The 22,852-nt window shown below is 41.7% G+C and overlaps 2 protein-coding genes across 2 annotated transcripts in view; both read right to left on the minus strand.

Annotated features, from left to right (window-relative positions):
• Nucleotides 1-22,852, minus strand: part of LOC310882144 (heparan-sulfate 6-O-sulfotransferase 3-like) — a 98,272-nt gene that overhangs the window by 53,109 nt on the left and 22,311 nt on the right. The window lies entirely within an intron of this gene.
• Nucleotides 1-22,852, minus strand: part of LOC310903614 (uncharacterized protein) — a gene marked incomplete at its 5' end in the record, with an annotated part of 260,258 nt that continues 237,406 nt past the window's right edge. Inside the window, one exon of the mRNA XM_083847174.1 lies at nt 1-22,852. This exon is cut by the window's right edge and continues 8,984 nt beyond it.

Genomic DNA, 22,852 nt, shown 5'->3' on the forward strand with positions numbered 1-22,852 from the left:
TGTGCTCAAACCCAGGCATACTTAGGGTTTCCCATATGGCTATACAGTGTCTTAATTTAAGCAGTTTATTTCTTAGTAGTAGAAAGTAGTAAGGACCTATTAAGGAGTAGGAGTAAGGAGTGTATCTACTACTGACTCCTAAAGAATATTTCCAGTAGCAGCTCAGACACTTTTTCTCACTGACTGGCTAACCACAGATTCCTGCTTCTTTCCATGACTTCCTCAGTTTCAAAAAAGCTGCAGGAATGAAGCTCCTACTGCAGATGGGGCAGAGGGGGCCAGGAGACAAAAACGTTCCTCCACAAGAGTTTAATGGCTCCAAAGTTTAATGGCCCCAAAGAGGGGCCAGAAATGGTTTCTCCTCCAGCTCACAGGTTGAAATACTAGCACCAGTGTGGTGTGAACACAGAGCTTGAAATTCTCATTTAGTTCCCTACATGAAGTCTGCTTATCCTTGACTTGAGCAGAGCAAGATGAATTTCACTGATGGAGAATTTCAGGACAGTGCTTGATGCATACTGGCTTTATAATTAAAAATATACAACCGAAGAAAAGACGGCCATAAAACACTGCCTAGGGCTATATCTAATACATGATGTTGTTTTAGTTTCCTTCTTACATTATATTTTTATCATCAACACAGGGAGTTCATTAAATCTGTAAAGCTGTTGAAGTTATCTGACAGCGGATTGTATTACTAGAGAGAACTATCGATCCAAGCTACTCCATCCCATTACAACACACTTCCATAAAGCTTGAGAGAGGCAGCAATCTGTTGCTTCTGCACTGACTACACTTATTTCTCACTGATGGAATAATGAAATGTTTTCTGATGTATAATCATGACAGATTTTATCTGGAATGAGTAAAACAAGTAAAAGTCAGTCATAAAATATAGCATGGCTAAAGTCAAAGGAAGCAAACTCCTCTGCTCTTCCATCAGACTGACAAATAACTAGCACATTGTGCAGCTCTTTGTATATGGCATTAAAACTCCATCAGTTTTTTTCCTACTGTGAGATTAAAATGGAATTATTTATCTGGAATATCAAAAAGAGCACTGCATCATGAACTCTAAACTTCTTGTTTGGTGTAGTGTCTTTCCCAATAAAGACTAAACCATGTCAAACAGACTCCCTCGTCTCTGAAGATGCAAAATATGAGATTCAGTGCGAGGAGCCACTACTTACATCTTAGAAGAAATTATTAAACAGGACTTATGTCCTACATAATTCTTATAACTAGAACTCACTAGCCTGAAAGTCAGTAGGAGGAACTCAGAGAATCACAGGATGGCTGAGTCTGGAAGGCACCTCTGGAGGCCATCTGGTCCAAGCCCTGCTCCAGCAGGGCCACCAGAGCAGGCTGCCCAGGGCCATGTCCAGGCGGCTTTTGAAGGCCTCCAAGGAGGAGACCCCACAGCTTCTCAGGGCAGCCTGTGCCAGTGCTCCGACACCCGCACAGCACAGAAGTGCTCCTGGTGCTCAGAGGGAGCCTCCTGGGTGCCAGTTTGTGCCCAGGGCCTCTGGTCCTGGCACCGGGCACCATGAAAAGAGCCTGGCTCCATTCCTGAGGAACTCAAGCAAATTCATAACATGAAGAACTCTTTCAACATGTTTTCTGTCATTTAATACCAAACTCTAGGTACAAGTTTATGGGGCTATATTGACAGCTAGCAGAACTATACCCCACTAAAGCAGTACTATAGTTTCATATGATAATTTTAGTACTTACAATAAAATCAAATTTGAGTAGTTGGGGGGCTGAAATTTTCCAAGACTAGTATGTGCACAAAGCTTTTTTTTTTTTTTTTTTTTTTTTCCCTCCTGGAAAGTCAGTCTTAGAGAAGAAAAAAAAAATCAGTGTTTTCCCTACCATTCAGTTTGTGTATGAACTGAGAATTCACTCCATGGAAAAGCCAGAACGTGATCATTCTTTGGAGCAACAACTCAAAACACAGCTTAGCTGCTGCTCATGTGTCAGGAACACATGGACTTTGAGGTGCCATCCAACTTTGGCCACGTTATAAATTTCTGTAATAGGGCTCATACATAACAGCACAGACAGGATTAATGACTTGGAGAAGGCGAGGGGATGACAGTGGCAGAAAAAGAAGGGCAAGGAAAGACTGAGGATGCACACAGCATGCTTCCACTCAGAATTTAAAATTTAGACCTCTCAGTAATCTTCTGCTGGCCAGAGAGATATTTGGGTAAGTGTACCCCATAGTTCTTCAGCCCGATCCACTCCCTAGAAAAGTTCCATGCTGCTTCATGAACCAAAAAAAGTCTGGTCCCTGCTGTGAATGCAAAAGAGTCTTCTTCTTCACATAGTTTATGCCAGATGGCTTGTGTCAAGGGCTGTATTGTGGAATCTTGCCCCACCTTCTCCCTGCACCCTCAGCACACTTCTTAAAATGTAAATTTAAGAAACGCCCAGACCGCACAGTACAACTGGTGAGTGAAGAATCCTATATGCGACAGATCATCGACCTTGTGGTGCAGATTTGGTCCTTGTGCACTATCTCATCGTTAAAACAAAGTAAGCTGATGTTTTGGTGAATATACATAATAGGCATCTGTCAGTCTAGCATCTGTATTATAAGCCATACACATGGAAGAAGTAAATTAACACAGCATGAAACAGCTTTATCTCTGGCACTTCTGGACTTCCATGTGTTTGATTTGGCACTGTAACAGTCTTCTGAAAGCCTTTTTTTTTCTGTATATATTCATGTCTACCTCTTATATCATTACAAAGTACGCCGTACTTTCATTGCATTCTACAAAGGTTTGTTCAGTATTGCAGTACTTAGAAAGAAGCATGATGAAATGTAATTTAATTTGGAGGAGAGTGCCTATAGATGCACCGTATGAAAGTAATCATAATGCAACAGAATATGTCCCGTGCGAGCTGTGGCATCAATAAGCAAGTAGGAACACAAGTTGTGCATCTGGGCTAAGACTCGAGCTCCGATCGTATCCATTTCTCATGGTAAGAACATGCAAAACCCTTCCCCTGTTCTTTGCTGGGGGAGCCCACACTAGAGACCTTCCAAGCAGAGCTCCTCCACCCAGCTACTTAACTTTATGAAGTGCATGGGGATAATAACCTCAGGGACCTTTCCACCTCTGTCAGATTTGTCCACCAGATTCACTGAGGAGAAACAGGCAGACAAACACAGAACAATCACGTAACCTGGAAATACTAATAGCATCCTGAAAAATGACTTTGATAAAGTGCTGCTGAGAGCTGTACAGAACCAGCAATCAATAAGCCAAACTGTACAATCTGACAAGCAAAAGACAAGCAAATTTGACTTGAAAGACAGCTGGCTGCAGAGGGTCCATGTATATTGTACAGCATGGTCACTGCTTAATTAGAAATGTGTAGAAAGCTCACTTATAAGGGTGACCTTAGATGTCACCAAATTATTTCACAAATGGCTTCTTGATACTTTTGCACAGGGTGATTTCAGAGTTTAGATCGCTATATCAGAGTTTTATTTCTGAAAACTTGACCTCAAACTCAGCAGCTGCTCCTCTCTGGGCATTAGAATTACCTGAAGATGAAGCGCAAATAATTCCAACAGGTCTCCTACCAGCAATAAAACAAAAGTACAGAACACAGTAGATTTTTTCCTGCTGTTAAAAGCGCCCATTCCTTCCATAATCTCTGGACTGACACATTAAATTTTTATTCTCTACTTTGGAATGTAGTTTCTTTGTTTATTAGAGACCGTATAAAAGATGAGTAAAATAAAGAGGAGCTCTCCTTCCCTTCTCCGACAATTAATGATATGGCGTCCCTTTTCCATCAGAAATGGCATATAAGCTGGGCCGAGAGACTGTGACTCAGACAACACAGCAGATATCAAATGTAACCCTTGTTGGATAAAAGGAGCAACAATTAAAAGGAAGGTTGCGTTACCTCTAAAGAGCACATTGATGGGAGCAGTACTAGAATACCGCATAGCATTTTGACATTTTCCTCTTAAAAGAATAAAATAACACAGGAAAACCTACGTAACACTTAACTGAGAGCTGGTAAAAATGAATTATAGCGAGGGACATAAGTTAAAATTGTTTAGCTTTTCAAAATAAGACGGAGAGATTTGATTACAGCAAAGCTGTACCTTTTCAGGAAGAAAACACCAATATTAAAAGTCTATTTAATCTAATGGGGAATGACATAACAAGAACCAATGACTAGAAGCTGAAGCTAGATAAATGTAAATGAGAATTAATGCCTCTACTTCTAGCAGAAAGGGTGATTAACCTTTGAAACAAACTACCAAAGGAAGTGCTAGATACTCCATTTATTGGAAATTTCATATGACTTTCTGGAAAATATCCCTTAATTAAACACATCAGCGGGGTCCATGAGGGAAGTTTTTCTGTGACTTCATTAATAGTGGAATCTACTTCACTTCTTAAATAGTCTTACACATTAAATACAGTCTTACATGTTAACTACATTCAGCTTTAAATACCTCAGCTCCCTTCGAAGTAAGCAAACTTCAGTGCATTTGATAAAGACATGAAAGAAGCAGAGACTAATTTGCTCCTCTTCCCTTTTTTTCTCCACTAGTTCATTGAAGCGAGGCAGGATACATCTCTCATTTCACTTAGAGCACATATTACTGGATTCCCAGCAGAAGAGCATGTATTCTTGGTGGGTCCCATACTGATCTTCGTTTCTGCTTCTGCCCAACCCCACTCAGCCACACACCTTCCTGAAGGCACATTACAATGGCTGGAAAAATACTCTGTGGTGCTATCAGTTACTCAAAATGCCTGGTTGCCTAAATTCCTATTCATGCCTCTGAATGTACACTCTCCTCCTTTGACAAGGTGTACAAAATCGTGGTGTATTTTTTCCAAGATGCCCATTCACAGCTTGACTTCCTGTTGCTGGCTATGTTGTGTTTAAAAACACCACCCCACTCCCGAGCTGTTCCTGACTAGAACAATATTCCCAATATTTAAAAGGGAGAGAAATGTCATTCCACAAATCATACCATTTTTTTTTTTTTTTGTCTTCCTCACTGCAGAACATCATGTCCACAGTTTTCTACAATTCCTAGAAATTTTTTCTTTCTTTTATGTCCATTCTACTGCAGTATGGCTTTGGCTCAGGCCTTTCAAGATGACTCAGGCTGGCTATACTGACAAGGTTAAAACATTTAGCTGATCTGTCACAGGCATTCTTAAGCATAAGTTAGTTAAGTCTGTGTAAGTAAAATACATTCCCCTCCCCACTGTTTAAATATCAAATAATTAATATGTTATAATAAATCTTCCTGATCCTGACAGCTGCAAAGTTTGCAATGCAAAGAGTGCAACTGATAGAAGGAAATTCTTCTCATTAGGTCCAAATGTCTTCTGCAGCTCCAGCATCAAATGACTGTGTTACAGTTTATACATGACCTCCATAACCCAGAAATAGAAATGTAAACTCTAACTTTGCTTGTAACGCAGGTGACTCACTGTCTTTCTAAAAAGCAAATCACAATGTGTCTGCTACCAGGGTTTGTTAAGCTTTCAAGGGGTTGCATTTAGAAAGTCTTTACACATTCTTTGAGGTATTTTTGACCACAGTGATAGTTCCTGCATGTATAAGAAAGGATGCTGCCAGAAGGGAAACCAAAATGGAATGGTTAAGCGTATTCACTTACAAAGCCTCCTTCAGCTTGGCTGAAAAAATCAAAATGCTGCTTGCTTTCTGGGGCTGATTTCTTTCAAAAGGAGAGTATAACCAAAGAGTCAGTGCCGAGTACACTTCTCTCAAACCACCAGAAACTCTGACTGGTGAGTGGGGGACAGTTCACCAAAACAGCTCTTTCCTTAGCCACACGCTCACCTTGAAGCATACCCAGAAACTCATTTCTCTGTGGTCTCACCACCTCCTTCAAAACCATTGGTTGAATAGGAAGTTTGCTGAGACAAACATCTCTCTCAACCATTTCCCTTATGGCTCCAAAATCTATCAGTAGAAATTGAGAAATATCAAAATGTTCCTTATTCCTTCTAAAACAAAGCACACATTTTGGCATTTGGTGCTTTATTCACTGTGTTGCAGAGTCACTCCAGACAGTGTTTGTTAAAAAGCCCTAATTTTTAGGGATCTCTAGGGTAATGCTCATATGAAAAAACAAAATTCACAAGCAGGGTGGTCATTTGCTGTCCAGATGTGGTTCTTGCAATTGTGTCTTCGGCTTGATCAGATGGTTGGACCAGATGATCTTGGAGGCCTTTTCCAACCTTAATGATTCTGTGATTCTGTAACTCCCCTACCTACTGAGCTGAGTTGCTACATCCATCTGGGCCACGGTCCTACATGACCACCCCAGCACACGCACGGTGCTTTGCCATACATTACCTTAAATTACATTCCTACCTACTTCAATCCACAAAAAAAGTGTTCTAAATTCAGGTAGTGCCTACCAGTTGGTGTAGACAAGGCAGGCACTGCCTGGCTAATCTCTTGCTGTGTGAAGTTCCCAGCTGTCGCTCATTAGTCCATCGCCGTGTCTCACCTAGGTCTGTTGTCTCAAGCAACTCCACGGTCTCACCCAAGCGCATAACTAACTGGGGAGCTCCCAGATCACACTGGAAATTACTGGTTTAAGTGCGCTGGGTGTGCATGCAGCCACAGCTCTGACACACAGATACACCAAAATTATAACTATAGGACGTGCTTGTATTTAATCCTTGTATTTATCCTGGAAAAACACTTCAGAGCTCTTGCCACAATGAGAATCTCCCCAAAACACAGTATTTTTCATCTAATGGAATATGAATGATATATAGCTTTTACAGGGTATGTTTCACCAACAGAAATCAAAGGATTACTATTATTATTCCCAATTTACAAACAGATTTCACAGGTAGTTGTTTAAAAATGGTGAATAAAACTCCTGAGCCCAGCACTGACACAGAAAGGAGAACATATGCAATGGAATAGACAGCTAGTTTAATTTCTGTCCTCCCAGACCTTTCACTAAAAATGATGAAAAAAATGCTTGCCTGAAAGGCTGGTATCATCGCCTCAATTGAGCCACACGGGGATACACCCAGGAGATGTCAAGGGATCTAGGAAACTTATGACAGAGACACTATGAAGATCTACATTTTCACTAACTCTGAGTTACATGCTTTCATTCATTAAGCATTTTCCCTATATATACAGTCAGAAAATGCACTGAGGATACACGTTCTTTCTCCCTGAGTATAAGACAGAGAAGAAGCCAGCTTTTCAGATTTATAATCACGTGATAAAGGAACCTAGAGACAGAATACAGGAGAAGAAAACAGAGTTTTCCTTAAACAAAAACTTCCTCCTCACCTCCAAAAGGTACCCTTTAGGATGCTCCTCTCCTTTTTAAGTATAAGAAAAAGAAAAAAAAAGAGGAAAAAGGAACAAAACACGTCATGATTTAGAGTAACCATTGATAAATAAATTATACTTTGGCACTACAATTTCTAGGATACATGGTTCTTTTATTAAAATCAGCCTTCAAGGACTAAAATGAGAAATCACAGGAAATTAGACCTATGTTTCTGCTGCACTGCAACTGTTCTGCAAATACAGAGCACCTGCTGATTTACAACACTGACATTGCAGATTCCACAAACTGATGACTACCTACAGGCTTTTCTGCTTGTTTGAAATAGTGCTGTACTTTAGCCAGTGCAGGAGTTTGATTATGGAGGCAATCTCTTCTCGTCCTATTCATTATGCTGATAAAACAGCAGCTAACATTGTACATCAGTCGGAATTTCTACTTTAATTACATGATTTTACTAAAGCTCGTCTTTCAGTGACATTTCAGGAAATGTGGAGTCTGCATGTGTAATGTAAAAACAACTAATTGATTCTGTATCACTGTGCCTGCATTTACTACTTGCAGCAGATTATGGCTTTTAAGTATTTGAAGTGTGGAGAAGTAATACAGTGATATCCACTTGCTACCCATGTAAATACTCAGTATCAAGGAAGGCCTTTTTGGACTGGATGTTAACGCAAGAATAGAATTAAGTTCTTCCACTGAATCAGATAAAAGTATATATTAAATATATGAAAGTTTGATTTGAAGAATATTTAGAAAAATGGTTATCTATAGGTGGTGACAGATTACTCAAGTTTAAAAGCTGAGTCAAGTGTCAAATTTAATCAATACATGATTGCGATGCAAAGTCAGATTCATGAACATCGTTAAGAGAAAACCTGCTAGGAATGAAAAACAATTCCTAACTAGGAACAAGTGGCACCTCACCTGAACGTTGATCTTTCCAGCTTTATCAGTGGTCAAAAACAAATACAGTTGGTAGCACATCACTGCAGTAAGTCCTTGCATGAGCCACTGCTTTCCTACAAGTCTTAAAGAAGGTCACAGTCTATGAGACATTACAAAGACTTCCAAAATTACATATTTTTTATTTTCTTTCCGGGAATCAGCCCTTTTGATGAAACAGTTTTAGTCTTTGTCATCAGGTCCTCAAGGGTTCATCTTGCCTGTTTAGGAGATCTGCAGATACATCCACCTATAGCCAAAAAAAGCTGCTAGAAACTGGAACTCCAGGGTCACAATTCACCTGACCTTTTTAGATGCATACTTTTAGGATGCAAAGGATTACGCCCTCAAAGTGTGTATTTCTCTCCATTGACTACAAAAAGAATCTACACAACTAACTCCAATAACACAGACATCAATTAGTCAGATAAATCCCACCCTTAGTATCGCCACAGAGACTCAAGCCCAACAACTTGGATGCACACACCCAATACAGAGGATCGATATTCTCAAGTGTAAGAGGAAAACTTTCCCCATCTCACTACTTCCAGTGTCACATAGGTAATAACTGGCCTGCCACAGCAAAATACACTTGAGAGCCAGGAGGAAACTGCATATAGCAAAGATACTGTCTTTCTCCTCAGTTGAGAGGGTGTAAAAACATTGGAGAGAACAGAAATTTGAAGTCCTTTACCCTTGGGCTGTGCAGTATCATCTACTCACTGCCTTAAAGGCATTACCACTTAACAAATCTAAGACAGCTCTCTGTGCTAGCGTAACTCTCAACACGCTGGATGATTTAATTCAGCCACCATTCCCCACTCCAAGAGGGATCGTGATCACCTCACCCAACATTTCTGGTAGGAAAAAAACCACAACAATTATTGCAGAAAATTACTGATCTAAGCATACTTCTCATAAATCAACAGTTCTGTTTTTGTAAGTGACCTGCCAGCCATAACCTAAATATAGATACTGAATGCCCTGACACCAACAGCAAACTTCAGCACCGCTATAAATAAGTGATGCCTGACTCAGTTCTCCCTTTCGTAAGCGTGACACAGCTCTGCCCTGCTGCCACCACGAGTAAAACTGCAGTTGTCCAAGAAGCTTTAAGAAATGAAAAGAAGTTTTTTACAGCTTGCTTGCAGTGACGGAGGTTTGTTAAGTGCCCATTTAGAAACCAAAGCAAAACAAAACAAAACAAAAATGGATGTTGCATATTTTTGCAAAATCTTCTGTAATAAAGAATAAAAAGATAAAAGACGATCTACAGACCTAAGATCAGCACTTATCTCCCCCCCCACCCTACAGTTTATCCCATGCTTCAGTAGGCTCAGTGGTGGTTGCTACATCACCAGCATACAGCATGCTGGATCATCACTTGAATGGGAGCCAGCCAGCCATGGCAAGGATAGACTCATGGGCACTAAAAAGAAAAAAGTCAATTTTGAGGTAATTACATGTTGAATGCCCTTCTTAACCTGCAGCTGTTGGGGGCATTCAGCACATATGGTTAAGGTTGATGAAATTTTTAAAGTCACTGAAATTTATAAGGTTACCTTGGCAGGTCACCCAGCTTGATTTTTTTTTTTCTCGGTAGTGTACAGAAACAGATGAGAGTGAGACCACACTGCTTACTGACTGTAAAGGGGGAATGCAGTCCTGCTGCATCAGGAACTGCTCAGGGACCAAAACTGAACCAGAAATCCTCAGTGCTCTGGGAAAAATGATTGAGGGGGGAAAGAGAAGGAAGGCAGAAACAATTATCCACTGGCTTGGCTTCTTTACCAAATGCAGTATGACTGTCGTGTCTCTATCCAGTCCTCTTCCCCAGCCTCAAAAGAAAGAGAAGCATTTGTAAAGATGCTGCTTTCCTTTTCGAGTGCTGCATGCTTTTTGGTGTAGGTAGCACCCACAATGAGTAGGGGAGCTCCTTATGGCTCTCAGAATATTTGATGGCTCAGTAAGGAACTTTGACAACATTTTAGGATGGAAAATTCCTTGAGCAAAACTAATTTTTTTTTCCAGAGTAACAGATGGGTGGGAAAGGATTGGTGCACAGTTTTTACCACTTGCCATTCCCACAAGTTTCTATAATGCTCCTCATGACACCATGTGTGTGGTTTCAAATATGGCTGAAGAAAGCCTCAGAAAGTCCTGAAACAGACCAAAGTCGTTTGGGATTTCCATTTCTAGTCAGGTCTTTGCACCATTCCTCACTGTCACAGCGCTGAACTCTTGACTTACGCCAAACACTGAAGAGCTATCAAGACTCAATGAGCTTTTGTGGTCTTGACTGTGCCAGGAGAATTCCCCGCCCTTACTTACCAGTCCCTCTTCTGCTCTCCTTTGGCAACTGAGGGGCTTCAACCACAGCCTGCAATTAAAATAGCCACGACCCTGCTCTAAAAAGTTCAGTCGCAGAAGAGAAAGTATGTTCTACAGATCCCCTTGGTTTTTTTGTTTGTTTCCTGAGTAATGCTTTAAAACTGTTTCTGTTGTGACCTACAAACAGGTCTTACAAACACCCACACAACATACACAACATAATACAAGACAAGAAGATGTTAGCTGAACCATAAGCAAAGCTTCTCCTTTGCTTTTCAGTCAGGCGATATGCATACGTAAAGGAAGTCAGCAGACTTGGAGGATCTCAAGTGTTCTTCCCCAACAAGACGATGAGGTTCTTTTGCAATCATCACTCCATTGGGAGGCTCCAGTCTCCAGCCATATACTGCACAAGTTCAGTGTTATTATAGAGCATTTCCATGCAAGTAACTTTGGAGTTGTGTTGGAATTTTCAGAGAACTAATCATGATAAATGTGTTGCAAGATTCTTTACAGCTTTTTAATGAGTAAAAATGTAGTGCTGGGTAATTCACAGATGATGCAAGCTTTGGATGTTCAAAGTTTGTGTTATAGGAAGTCACAATAGGACAATCTTACTGTGTCCTTGCCACTTACATTCCTTCATGACCTGCTGTAACAACATGTAAATAGAACTGCCCTTTGGAAATCTTCTCCCTTTTTATTGACTTTGGTTGAAAATCCTTTATTAAATTAAGTCCTGCAGTAGAGCTGTACAAGCAGTGAATAACAGCAGTCTTTACTGGGAAGACCTAGCTAAAGTACATAAAACCTTCACTAGAAGCCAGTATTATTGAAGGAATTCAAGGCAAAAAGAATCTCTGCACATGTATGGCACTAGTATTAAGGAGTACTTATAGAAGACAAACATTCACATCTACATGCAGCTGGTCCCACTGAACAGTTTCATGGCATTCTGGACAGTTAAACAGCCACATCCTGGTCAGATGAATGCTAAAATCAGGTGAGTAAAGTTCAATTAAACTGATCTGTGTTCACTCTGCAATCTGAACAATCTGCATATTTTGATGAAACATAGAACTTGAAAGAATTAAGCAAAGCTTTAAACGTAGTAAGTGAAAAATTATCTATGGAATTGTCTCTTTTAGAAAAACAGAGCTATTTGTAGTGCTGATCAGTCTTGCAACAGAGGAAGAAGAAAAGCCAGCTACAGTGACAAAGGCAGTCAAGCATCTCAGCCATTTGAAAGGAGGCACTAAGGAGATCTTCAGCCTTAGGCACAGAGATTGAATTAGAACTTCTGCACATGGAAAACTTAAAACTATGATAAATACAGGTAATCTGCGTAGGATAGCATGCCAGATCACCAAATGCTAACCACAAAGTGAACGGAAATCAGCTTAAATTAATAAGTTCCTTGCAAACCCCTCATTCTGTACCCTGACTGTCAAGAAAGCAGACTAATAGGAGGGATTTTGAAAAGGAAGTGGCATTAGACTCCATACATGTAAACTGACTGATGGGGGTTAACCATTTTGGCTATTCTGATGATGATAACTTTACTGCTGCTCTTAATTTTAGAGGAAAAAAGGGAACAGGAAGACCCTGTTGAGACAAAACGTCACAATGGTTTCCCAGGTAAAGTCGATCATTTAAAACACGTTCTACAACAGCTTAACAGTAGCAGTGCCTTACAGAACTATCCAAGAGTAATGACGATGTTCAGTAGCCATTCTCCTTAACACCACATCCTGAAACGCCCTGTGAGGTATAAATCAGCCTGCATAATACCAATAGTCTAGCTGGAGCTGTTGGGAGTAATTAGAGAGTAGAGTACTGCCTACTGCTGTGTTGTTATTGCTGCATATGACTAAGAGCATCTAAAAATTCAACCAAGTATACAGTCAAGCTTAATTCAGGCAAGTCAAAAGGATTTCCTGACTCAATGCTACAAATAGTTAGGAGGTACCTGCTCCCACCTCCAAAACCAGTACAGGTCTGACATGAAGGCAGCAGACCTGCTTGTTACTCCAACCCCTCTGACTGAATTTGGGTGATACATTCCTATGACTTGTGGGCCCACAAGGTGGGAAGGAAATGACCCTTTCCTATTCTGCAACCTCCAAGCCAGTACTTTCTTCCTTTGTCCAATGCCTCTTAGTACCTCTGACATTGGAGGTGGAAGGGAGAATAAAGCTGAAGACCCTCCTCTGCACTCCTGACTGACTGGGACAGAGAGTAATGACATGAAAAAATAAGCTAAGTAGGTTACTGATGGGTGGTCTTTCCCTGGAAAACAAACCATCTTGTGAAATGAGAGCAGATTAGATGGTTTTCCCAAGTCTGGCTTGAAACTGGAGGGAGCCAAGTGACGACCAGAGACAGAGTCTCGGCTGAGAAAGAACAAAGATGGCAGAAACAGCAAGTGGGGCAGCAGACTTGGAAGAAGTCTGCCAAGGATTTTGTCTGAGTGAGGGATCACCTCGGGAAAATTAGAGGGAGAACTGACACAATCGGAAAATGAAAGAGAGAGCTTCATTGTGATAAACTGCAGTCTAGAGAGGATTGGAGCAAATAAGCATGGTTCAATCCTGTCTGAATTCTGTAATGCCATCACTCAGTGTCAAACTATTGTGCCCACTCGGCCTTGGTGTTGTGGCCAATACTCGGGATCTTTCTCACCTACAGAAATGTCAGGCTGCGGTGAGTACTGATTTCTGCAAAGGAAACAGTTAACACCAAAAGCAAACCTAGTTTGAGTTAAAGTTCTTCTGCTGTCTACAGGAGCTAATTGCAATCATAGGCTTCTTCCTTTCCCAAAGCACTAGCGATAGGTAATGGAAACATTTGTCATAATTATCCTTTCTGGAGAAGCGCAAATCAAATAAAATCACCACAACACTAGCTGTCTTGAAAAGGTATCAAGATGATCTATTTATAAATGTTGATATATGGCTACAGAACAAGACGAAGCACTGCCTGCTCCCACAGTACGATTCTGTTTACTAATCAGACTGGGACACCATTAGCACCTTCTCCTTTGAAGAACAGGGCAGAAGGAAAGCAGAGAAAAAGGAAGCCTGTAAAACCCTCCCTACAGTGACCTTTTGTAGGGGTACTACATTTGTGTCCCGCACGAGGCACTTCAGAAGACCCATATGCTGTGCCTATTCCTTTAACCATCCTTTAAGTGTTCAGACTTCACTGCTAGTGTGGGAAGCGTGTGACAGATACACAGTTTGTATTTCCAATAATGACACAAATGAATGACATTCCATTCAAACAGTTTAGACAAGGGGGATAAAAATAAAAAACACAGTAGAAAAGAAAGGCAAGGGGGGGGCAAAAAACTACCTGCAGCTTGAATGACATAGGAATAATTTCAAGGGTGCTACTAGAGCAGCAGAATTCAAATGAATTTCAGGCAAATTTGAGGCTAACGTGCTCATAATTCCTTTGATCAAAACATTTCACTGTATTTAGCATGTGAGGGAGAGGTTTCACTTATTTACATTAAGAAAAGTGAGGTACAAATTATTAATAGCACAGCTCATTCACAAAGTGTTAAAAAGTAGAAGGAGGTGGGGAAACAGCAAGTAGTGCGATAGCTATTTAGAAAGCTCTTCTCCTTAGAAAGTTTTAAAGGAAGATCACATGTAGCCAAAGCTACTAAAATCCTGTTCAGAGCTAACACAGGTTAGTGATGCCACTTCGGGGCAATCTCTTAGAAATCCTCCAGTGATGCAGAAAGAACAAAGTCAGCATCCCAGCCAGCACTTTATCATTTCAGATATTGTAGGTAGCATCCTAGGTTTCTAACCCAACACATACAAGTTCTCAAAGTTGATCCCCAGAATAAATTATCAGGAGGAACGGACCAGAGTAGGAATCTTCAAACAGGCTGAAAACCAGCACAGATGTGAGGCTGGCAGAAAGAAGGAACTGACCGGGCAAATAATAATATAGGCAAGACTAGACATGTTGCCTCTGTAACACGCACATCCTGTCAGTTTCCTGGGAAGCCTAAACACCAGAGTGGAAAAATATCATGTGTTTCCTCTGAGACTGCCCAGATTCAAGTCTCAAATCCCGTGATTGCTAGTCTCAAGAATCAGGGGCTGATTAGAAAACCTGGTACCTAGGATGTGAGCGAAGATACCTCAGGCAGTCATTCACTGCACAATCTTGTTCTCTAAAGCTCAGCAATACTTAGGTTATTCCTGACAGATGTTTATCCAACCTATTCCTAAAGAGTTCTCTACAAGTTCCATCTATTTCTTCATTATCCCTACTGTTAAAAAGTTTGCCTCGTATAACCTGCAGCTGGCAGAAAATACAAATTCCTTCCCCAAACAGAGACTAAGCTTGCTGAAAACCTCCACAGGTGCACTTAGATATCTGTGTTTACTTGTATTTTCAGATGCATGCACACTGCTAAGCATGGATAAACTAAAATGAGCAATAAATTAACCATGACTTACATTTTAAGACTCTCTAAGTAACAACTCGGACTGCCAGAGAACCTCAAGTTGCACCTTAACTACCTACACAGAAAAATCACTCCATCCACGAGCAATAAGCAGACACCATTGGGATAAAACACACCATCTGCTTAACAGAACACCGTGACACTATACAACGGTTTATGATAAAAGTGAGATGCCGGGAGGAAAGCAAACTGATTTTAAAAAATCCTATACCTATTACTCAAGAGTTCTCCTCCCTGCCTGCACTTCTAGTAACACCTGTTTTCCTCAGTGCCTTCTTTTGCTCCTTTTAGTTCTGTCTGATCAGGAGAGTTATGGCAGCAAAAGCTCCAGCTCTGGTCAACACATCATCAACAGAATTGTTAATTAAACTGCAGGGCCAGATTGCACCTTCACTGTCCCAATATAACCAAGTACCTCACCTTATCTTTCGAGCCTGACAAAACTGAGCTGAAAGCAACGGAAACATAAAATGCTTTTCTCAAGTTTAATTTAATTTAATTTAATTTAATTTAATTTTAAGTGGATTAACCTGATCCTGTGATATCTGTGTGAGTTTTACCATTAATTTGAAAAGAACTTGGGGTTTGAGTTATGAGGGCTGCAATTTTCAGAGTAAGAATTTGGCAAAGGTATACAGAGCAATAATCATGGGATTTGTAGCAGAAACCTCAGTTAATGGTTTCAGAAAATGGAATTGAACCAGCTTTGGTTTGACCACACATAAAGCTGTAGCAGTAAAATTAAGGCAATAAATTCCCCTTGTATGGATGCTATTCTATATACATGTGGTGGTTTCACACTGATGGCTAGCTAAACTCTACCGCACCGCTCTCTCATGCCCCCTCCTCAAAGGAAAAGGGGGAGAAAATACAATGGAAAGGGCTCAAGTGTTGAGATAGGGACAGGGAGATCACTCACCAATTACCATCATGGGCAAAACAGACTCAGCATAGGAAGATTAATGTAATTTATTGCCTATTACTAACAAGCTAGAGCAGGGAGAAACTAAAAGCAAACTAAGAAAACCTTCCCCTCAACCACCCTCTTCTACCTCCTCCCCCTGAGCAGCGCAGGGGAACAGGTAATGGGGGCTGCCATCAGTCCCTAACACTTCGTCTCCTCCACTCCTTCACGGTCCCTCCCTGCCCCTGCTCCACGTAGGGTCCCCCCCACGGGATGCCGTCCTGCCCGAACTGAGCCTGCGGGGGCTGCCCACAGGCAGCAGCTCTTCAAGCACTGCTCCCACACGGCTCCGTACCACGGGGTCCATCCCCCAGGAGCAAACTGCTCCAGCACGGGTCCCCCACGGGCGGCAGCTCCCCCCAGACCCCTGCTCCTGCGTGGGCTCCTCTCCACGGGCTGCAGCTCCGGCCCGGGGCCTGCTCCTGCGGGGGCTCTCCATGGGCCGCAGCCTCCTCCAGGCCACATCCACCTGCTCCACCGGGGGCTCCTCCACGGGCTGCAGCGTGGAGATCTGCTCCGTGTGGGACCCATGGGCTGCAGGGGGACAGCCTGCTCCACCAGGGGCCTCTCCACAGGCCGCAGGGGAACTGCTGCTGCCTGCCTGGAGCACCCCCTGCCCTCCTGCTGCACTGAAGGAGATGCTTTCTCAGTTCTCCACACCATTGACATTTCATCATTTTTACAACTCAGCACAGCTGTAACAGGAAAGATTGAGAAAATAACATGCATCAATTCCATACCAGAGTAGCTAAGGCCATATCTGCAATATCAAATACTTCCCCTGTCTAATTTAGAGTAAGGACATAAAATTGGCCTCCTATGTCCTAAGAGTGGGCCTTGTTTAGAACTGCTGTTATTCTAGGGTAGCTCGCTAAGTATTTTCTGCTTGAGCTGTCCTGTTTTGTAAGACTGACTGAGAAATCATATGTGCAAAAGAGAGATCAATATTTAGGCAAATGGATTGTCCATCTGGAGCATGCAAGGTTCAAACTTCTACACCAAAAAATATATAACACAGTGAAAGTTTTCCAGCATGAAAGAGGCACTCTGAGACGACCGATGGGCTGGAGGCTTGGCAGACTCCTGTGACATGGAAGATATGGACTACAAAGATTATGAAGGGACTGGAGCAGCTCTCCTATGAGGAGAGGCTGAGAGAGCAGGGACTGTTCATCCTGGAGAAGAGAAGGCTCAGGGGGGATCTCATCAATGTCTATAAATACCTGAAGGGAGGGTGAAAAGAAGAGGGAGCCAGGTTCTTTTCAGTGTTGCCCAGTGACAGGATAAGAGGTAATGGGCGCAAACTGGAACACTGGAGGCTCCCTCTGAACATCATGATGCCCAGAGAGGTTATGGGGTCTCCTCCTTGGAGATCATCAAAAGACACCTGGACACGGTCCTGGGCAACCTGCTCTGGGTGGCCCTGCTTCAGCAGGGGATTGGACCAGATGACCTCCAGAGGTCCCCTTCTACCCTCAGCCATCCTGTGAAGACCTGATTAATGAATTCATGCACTTACCAGATGAGGACATTAGGTACTGTGTTATTATACACACCAGGGACTGACTCCTGTTTTGATCTAAAATGCTTTCTGAATCAAACTGTTTGCTTGTTTTCCTAGAGTTTTACCAGAACTTGTATTTTCACAGGAAAATACTTACCTTTATGAGTGAATATTTTCTGATAAATCACCAGCATATTCTCAGTCTCATTTTAGATGGATACATGTCACATTCTGAACAACCATTACATTTCCCGAACCCCCTCAGATATTTTCCCATCTAAATGCTAACTAGAGGTGATACTGCCTACTTAGAAAAGTCAAATGAAGTCATTGCCCACATTACTATAACATCAATAAAAGGGCAAGAAAATGAGGAACTGTGCTATTAAACATGATGAAAATAATAAATGTTGTAGAGTTTGCAAATGGGCTGGGAAATATTCTGAAGTGCAAGCATTTGTCTTCCAAGTCTAGAACAGAGCTTCATAATTAGGAGCAAGGTGCCAGGAACAGATACATTGCGCCGAGACACGCTGGAACTTGTGGATCTTTCCTGTCTGCTTACTGCAGATTAGGAAAAGAGAGTAATGGACTCTCTGCAGTGTACTCAGGCTTAAAGAACTACTACCTACCAGAGGACAAGGCAGATTTCAAGGAGACACTGTCACTTTTTAAGGAAGATTCTGGGATTTTGCTATACTTTCACTTTTAAAAGAGCCACTTTTATAAGAGTCACTGAGAATGGGTTTAAAATTCTTTTATAGACAGGTAATAAAAATACAGAACTTTGTGAGAAAATTTTCCACAGCAGCTGCAAAATGTATCTGAAGCTGGGGGGGGCAATACAACTTTTAAAAAGAATGAACAAGTTACTGCTTTTTTTTGGAGATCTATATCTCTTTTATAAAAGGAAAGAAAGAAGAAAAAATAAATAAAGATGGAAGCCCTCTCAATTTTAATACTGTCCTTGCTTGGGTACATCCTTACAGTTTAGATTTACCCTCCCACTGCTAGCTGGTATCTGGTGCCAGGTTGATCAAGTATCGTTTATATCCTGGCCTTGCTGCAAGTTGCACTGAGCTAATCCACTTAGTGCACAGCTATCCATCTGCTGGCCTCAATCTGCCCCTTCATCTCTTCCTCAAAGGATGAGACGAAACCTTGTTACACTTACTCAGGCTAATCCCACATTAATCATGGAAGCTCTGGTAGGCTGGGTGTTATTTCCCTCCTTGCACCTTAAAAATGTGCAATGTTACAGATGAGAAATAATGGGTCCCTGAAGGTGAAAAGACATAACTCTTCTCTGATGCACTGAAGCCACGCATTCTCAGGCTTTCACTGTGGGGATCGTGCCTTGAGCAGAGGAAATATCTCCTGCTGAGGCAGTTTGCTCCCTGGTTGGAGGAGAAGAATACGCAATATGCAAAACAAAGGCCAGTCCATATGCCACATGTTTATTCATTTAACTAACATTAGAAAAAAAAAAAAAAAAAGTTTAACTACAACAGTGCAAGCTTCGGTACAGACAAGCCCTAACACTGACAGAGTCAAAAGAGAGCAGAGGAGCAGCCACTTGCACTGAAAGTAACAACCAGCTACTCTTTCCACCCTGTTTTCCACAGTTACTCTGGACTAATTTGCTCACAAACCCTAATTACCCATCCTGTCATGGCAGACTTTAAATTAGTGTAAACATTTACAGAGGTTAATGCAGCTACTCAAACGTTTCAGCTTAGAGAAGCAGTGCAGTCACCTATAGGCAAGATGAAGGCGACTGATGCAAGCCCCTGGATTTCCTTCAGAAGAAGGTCAAAGGCTGTGAAATAAACTCCAGGAACATCCACACATCGATGCGTCCCCCAGCACCCTCTGTTCCAGGAGCAAAGCACACATCACTGACGCTGTCCTCAGCAGCAGGCACACAGAGCCAGAGCACACAATCATTAAAGAAAACCAAGCCACGGCATGTGTTAATTTTTCCTCCGAGAAAAGGAAAGCGGAAAGAGTGAGATATGACACAGGCAGCTTAGAGTACTCTGGGAAGTACTACGGTGCTGTAATTAAGATGCCATACCTTTATAACACAGGACCTTCAGCAAAGACAATACAGTTTGTACAGCACTTTATTTTAAATCTGCTACCATGCAATGGTTAGCCTATTCAAAGTCGTGTTTTTATGGTTACAGCTTCACACCTAGCTTCTCAGTCTTCTTTTCCTCTTAACACACATACACTCCCTGTTTTCCTGTCATCTACCTCCGTTTTCAAGAAAATCACATTGATACTCCATATTCTTTGGTGTTTCCTACAAATTTATCTGGTTCCTCTGTTTCTTCTGCAGTCGATTTGATGAACATCAGCTTTATGTCCAACCTCTCTAAAGCCTTTCGCATTGATGGAAGTGGTCTTTACTCCCCACCTCTCTGAACATCATCCCCACATCCAGGATCACATCCTCTTTTCAGTTCTCACAACTCTGGTTTTGTGTTGCAAACTCAAATATTTGGCGCAAGGCTGAAACGTTTCCTTTTGTCTTTTTAAGACCAACAGAGGAAGCTTTTTTTCCTCTGACAGTAGGGCTGTGCAGATAGATGATCTGAGGCAGTGTATTTCAAGACTGCTGAGCCTTGTGTGTGTCACTGAAATTTAACAGCCATCTTGCCTCATGGCATCTTTGGACCCCTTCACCTCAACCCCTTCACTTATTTTAACTGAAGGAAGCTTCGCTTCCTATTAGCTTTGATCCAGTTCATAACAAATCAGAATTAATATAGGCTAAGGAAGCCAGGGAAAATCAGAAATGAATTTCCAGCATCCCGACACATAGCCTCTAGGGAAATTATTGGTCTTGGTCTCCAAGACTGCTACAAGCTGTTACGACTTCAGTGGAAAAAAATGTTGTGACCATAACTAAAAGGAAACAAATGAAAGAACACAAGTACCCTGCTATGATTTAGGTTTAAACAAGGACATAGATATTAGAGAAGGCTTTGATTTGCGGTAAACATGAAAAGAAATAAAATTAAGTGTGTGCGTGTTGCTATTTCACAACCCACTGTGCAAATGTTGCTGTAGGCACTGTGTTTTTTATTGCTCATTAGTAAATAGCCAAGTTAAAAATAAGATGGTTGGGAAAATGCTGATTGATGAGGAATAAAATAACATGACATAAACATCTGTCTCCCAGTGTAATATATGTTGGTAGAGGAAGACATTTCTAAGGCACTTGAATGCTCAATGCACTGATGTAATAGTGATTACATCGGAAGCGGTGTAAGGCAACTACAGCTGCCATTCTTGTTCCCACAAGGGGAACATTACAGAAATGTGGATCCTGATTGTTTACTTCCAGAATGTCTTCAGTCCCAAAAGACTGACACACGGCTCAAACTTTCTTTCCAGATAAAACTCTGTTCCCAAGCTCCACAGCTCTCAGGCTCTTGCTTGCAACTGTATTCACAGATGTCTCTGTGCAAAACAAATTCCTCCTTTCCTGCAACACTCTCTCCCAGCTACATACAGCGACATTCATGCTGCCATGGCCTCTCACCTCAGGCACTCCCAAATCTGCTTGGTCAAACGCAGTGAAAGACAGACCAGGGCAGCAAGGAGCTTGCTAGGCTTAAGCATCCATATGTAAGAAAAATCCCCCACACGTATCTGTGTTTCATTAAGGAACTTCCCTGGCAGACAAGGAGCAACCCACAGATTGCTCCACTAAGGTGTCTCCTTCGGTGGCTTTCTCTGCCAGGCTTCAGACCCACAGAAGTGAAATCACTGTCAATTTTATTGCCAAACTCAATAACTAATCCTAGGAGAACAGAAATGCAATTTTTCCCAGACGCCACCTGCATCCTGCTCTTTTGGTCTGTGTCCACGCAGCAAGGGAAGGCTGCATTTGCGATGCCCACCTCTCCGTGTTATTAAAGCCATGACAGCCACACACACACACAAAGTAGCCTCATCCATTTACCCAGTTAAAGATCCTAATGCTGAACCAGTGTCCAGTCTGCCAAACAGCCTGTCCTCAACCTTCAAACAGTGCTTTGTATTTTCAGTATTTTGAGAAACAAATATATCCTACCCTAGACACAAATGATTTTCAAGACTTTAGCATTGGCCTTAGACTATAGTATACTTTTCCAGACATTTAACAATCTGATTTTAGCCAAAGTTATGAGCAAGAAGATACTGACTTCATGTTTAAGGGATCTATCTACTTTTCCCTGGACACACTGCTAAAAATGAAAATCTTTATTTATGCAAGAGTTATGGAAAAAATGTTAATTACTACCAAAAGATCAAAACTTGTCTCAAAAAGAAGAATCTTGATTTTCATTTTAGTTAGGTAATCACTGAGAGAATGAAACAGAGGCAACATTTTCAGAATTTAGTCAGTGTACAGTGCGGTACCACATAAAACTCCACCTGAAAAATAAATGCATGCACACTGAAAGGACTTGCAGAGAATATAAATGAAGATAGCTAGCAGATAATAAGTGGGAAAAGCATAGAACAAGGGGCAAATAAAGAACAGTCCAGAATGGTACTGATGCCTTGGAATTGTGTAACATCCTCACTTACATTTTGAGAAGTATTACACTAACGCTTAATTTGACGTATTAAATTAGGAGTGGGAAGTGGCTATGTCAGGGGAAGTGAAAAGAATGGGCAGAAGACAGTACCTAGGCAGAACACACCAAATAAACATCTAAGAGAAACGTGCATGACCAATATTCCAAAGGAGGTAGAGGAAGCAGAAGCAGGAATGAAGGTAGAAACAGACAGAAGACAACAACTTAAAAACGTTTCCCATGCAAGTATTGTTTTTTGATGTCTTTGTACAGAAAATTTTATGAAGCTTTGGTGATAAATATGGTACCAAATTTATAGCAAAAACACTGTTGGTCTGGCTGAGGGCTGCTGCACCACCAGAAATAATTTCACCAAGCTCCTCCTTAGCTGCAGCAGAAATTTTCTGCTTACTGTAGCTACTCCAGAAGACACCCATTACCTGACACCAGCACTTAACTCAGTTGTAGAGTGCACATAGGATGCAGACATCCCAGGTTTTGGTTCTGAGGGCTTGATATGCAGCCCTGTTCCCTCCCCAAAGGCAGCAGTTAGGGACTGATGACACAGCAATAGCACTACGGACTGTAACTGTGTGTTTTCTCCAGGCCCCTCGCACAAAAAGAAAAAGAAGTTAAGATCAAAGGGTTTCCGCTTGCTCAAAATCCACAGGAAGGGCACACTCACAGGCCA

Source organism: Anser anser (assembly GCF_964211835.1).
Source record: "Anser anser genome assembly, chromosome: 1".
Lineage (NCBI taxonomy): Eukaryota > Metazoa > Chordata > Aves > Anseriformes > Anatidae > Anser > Anser anser.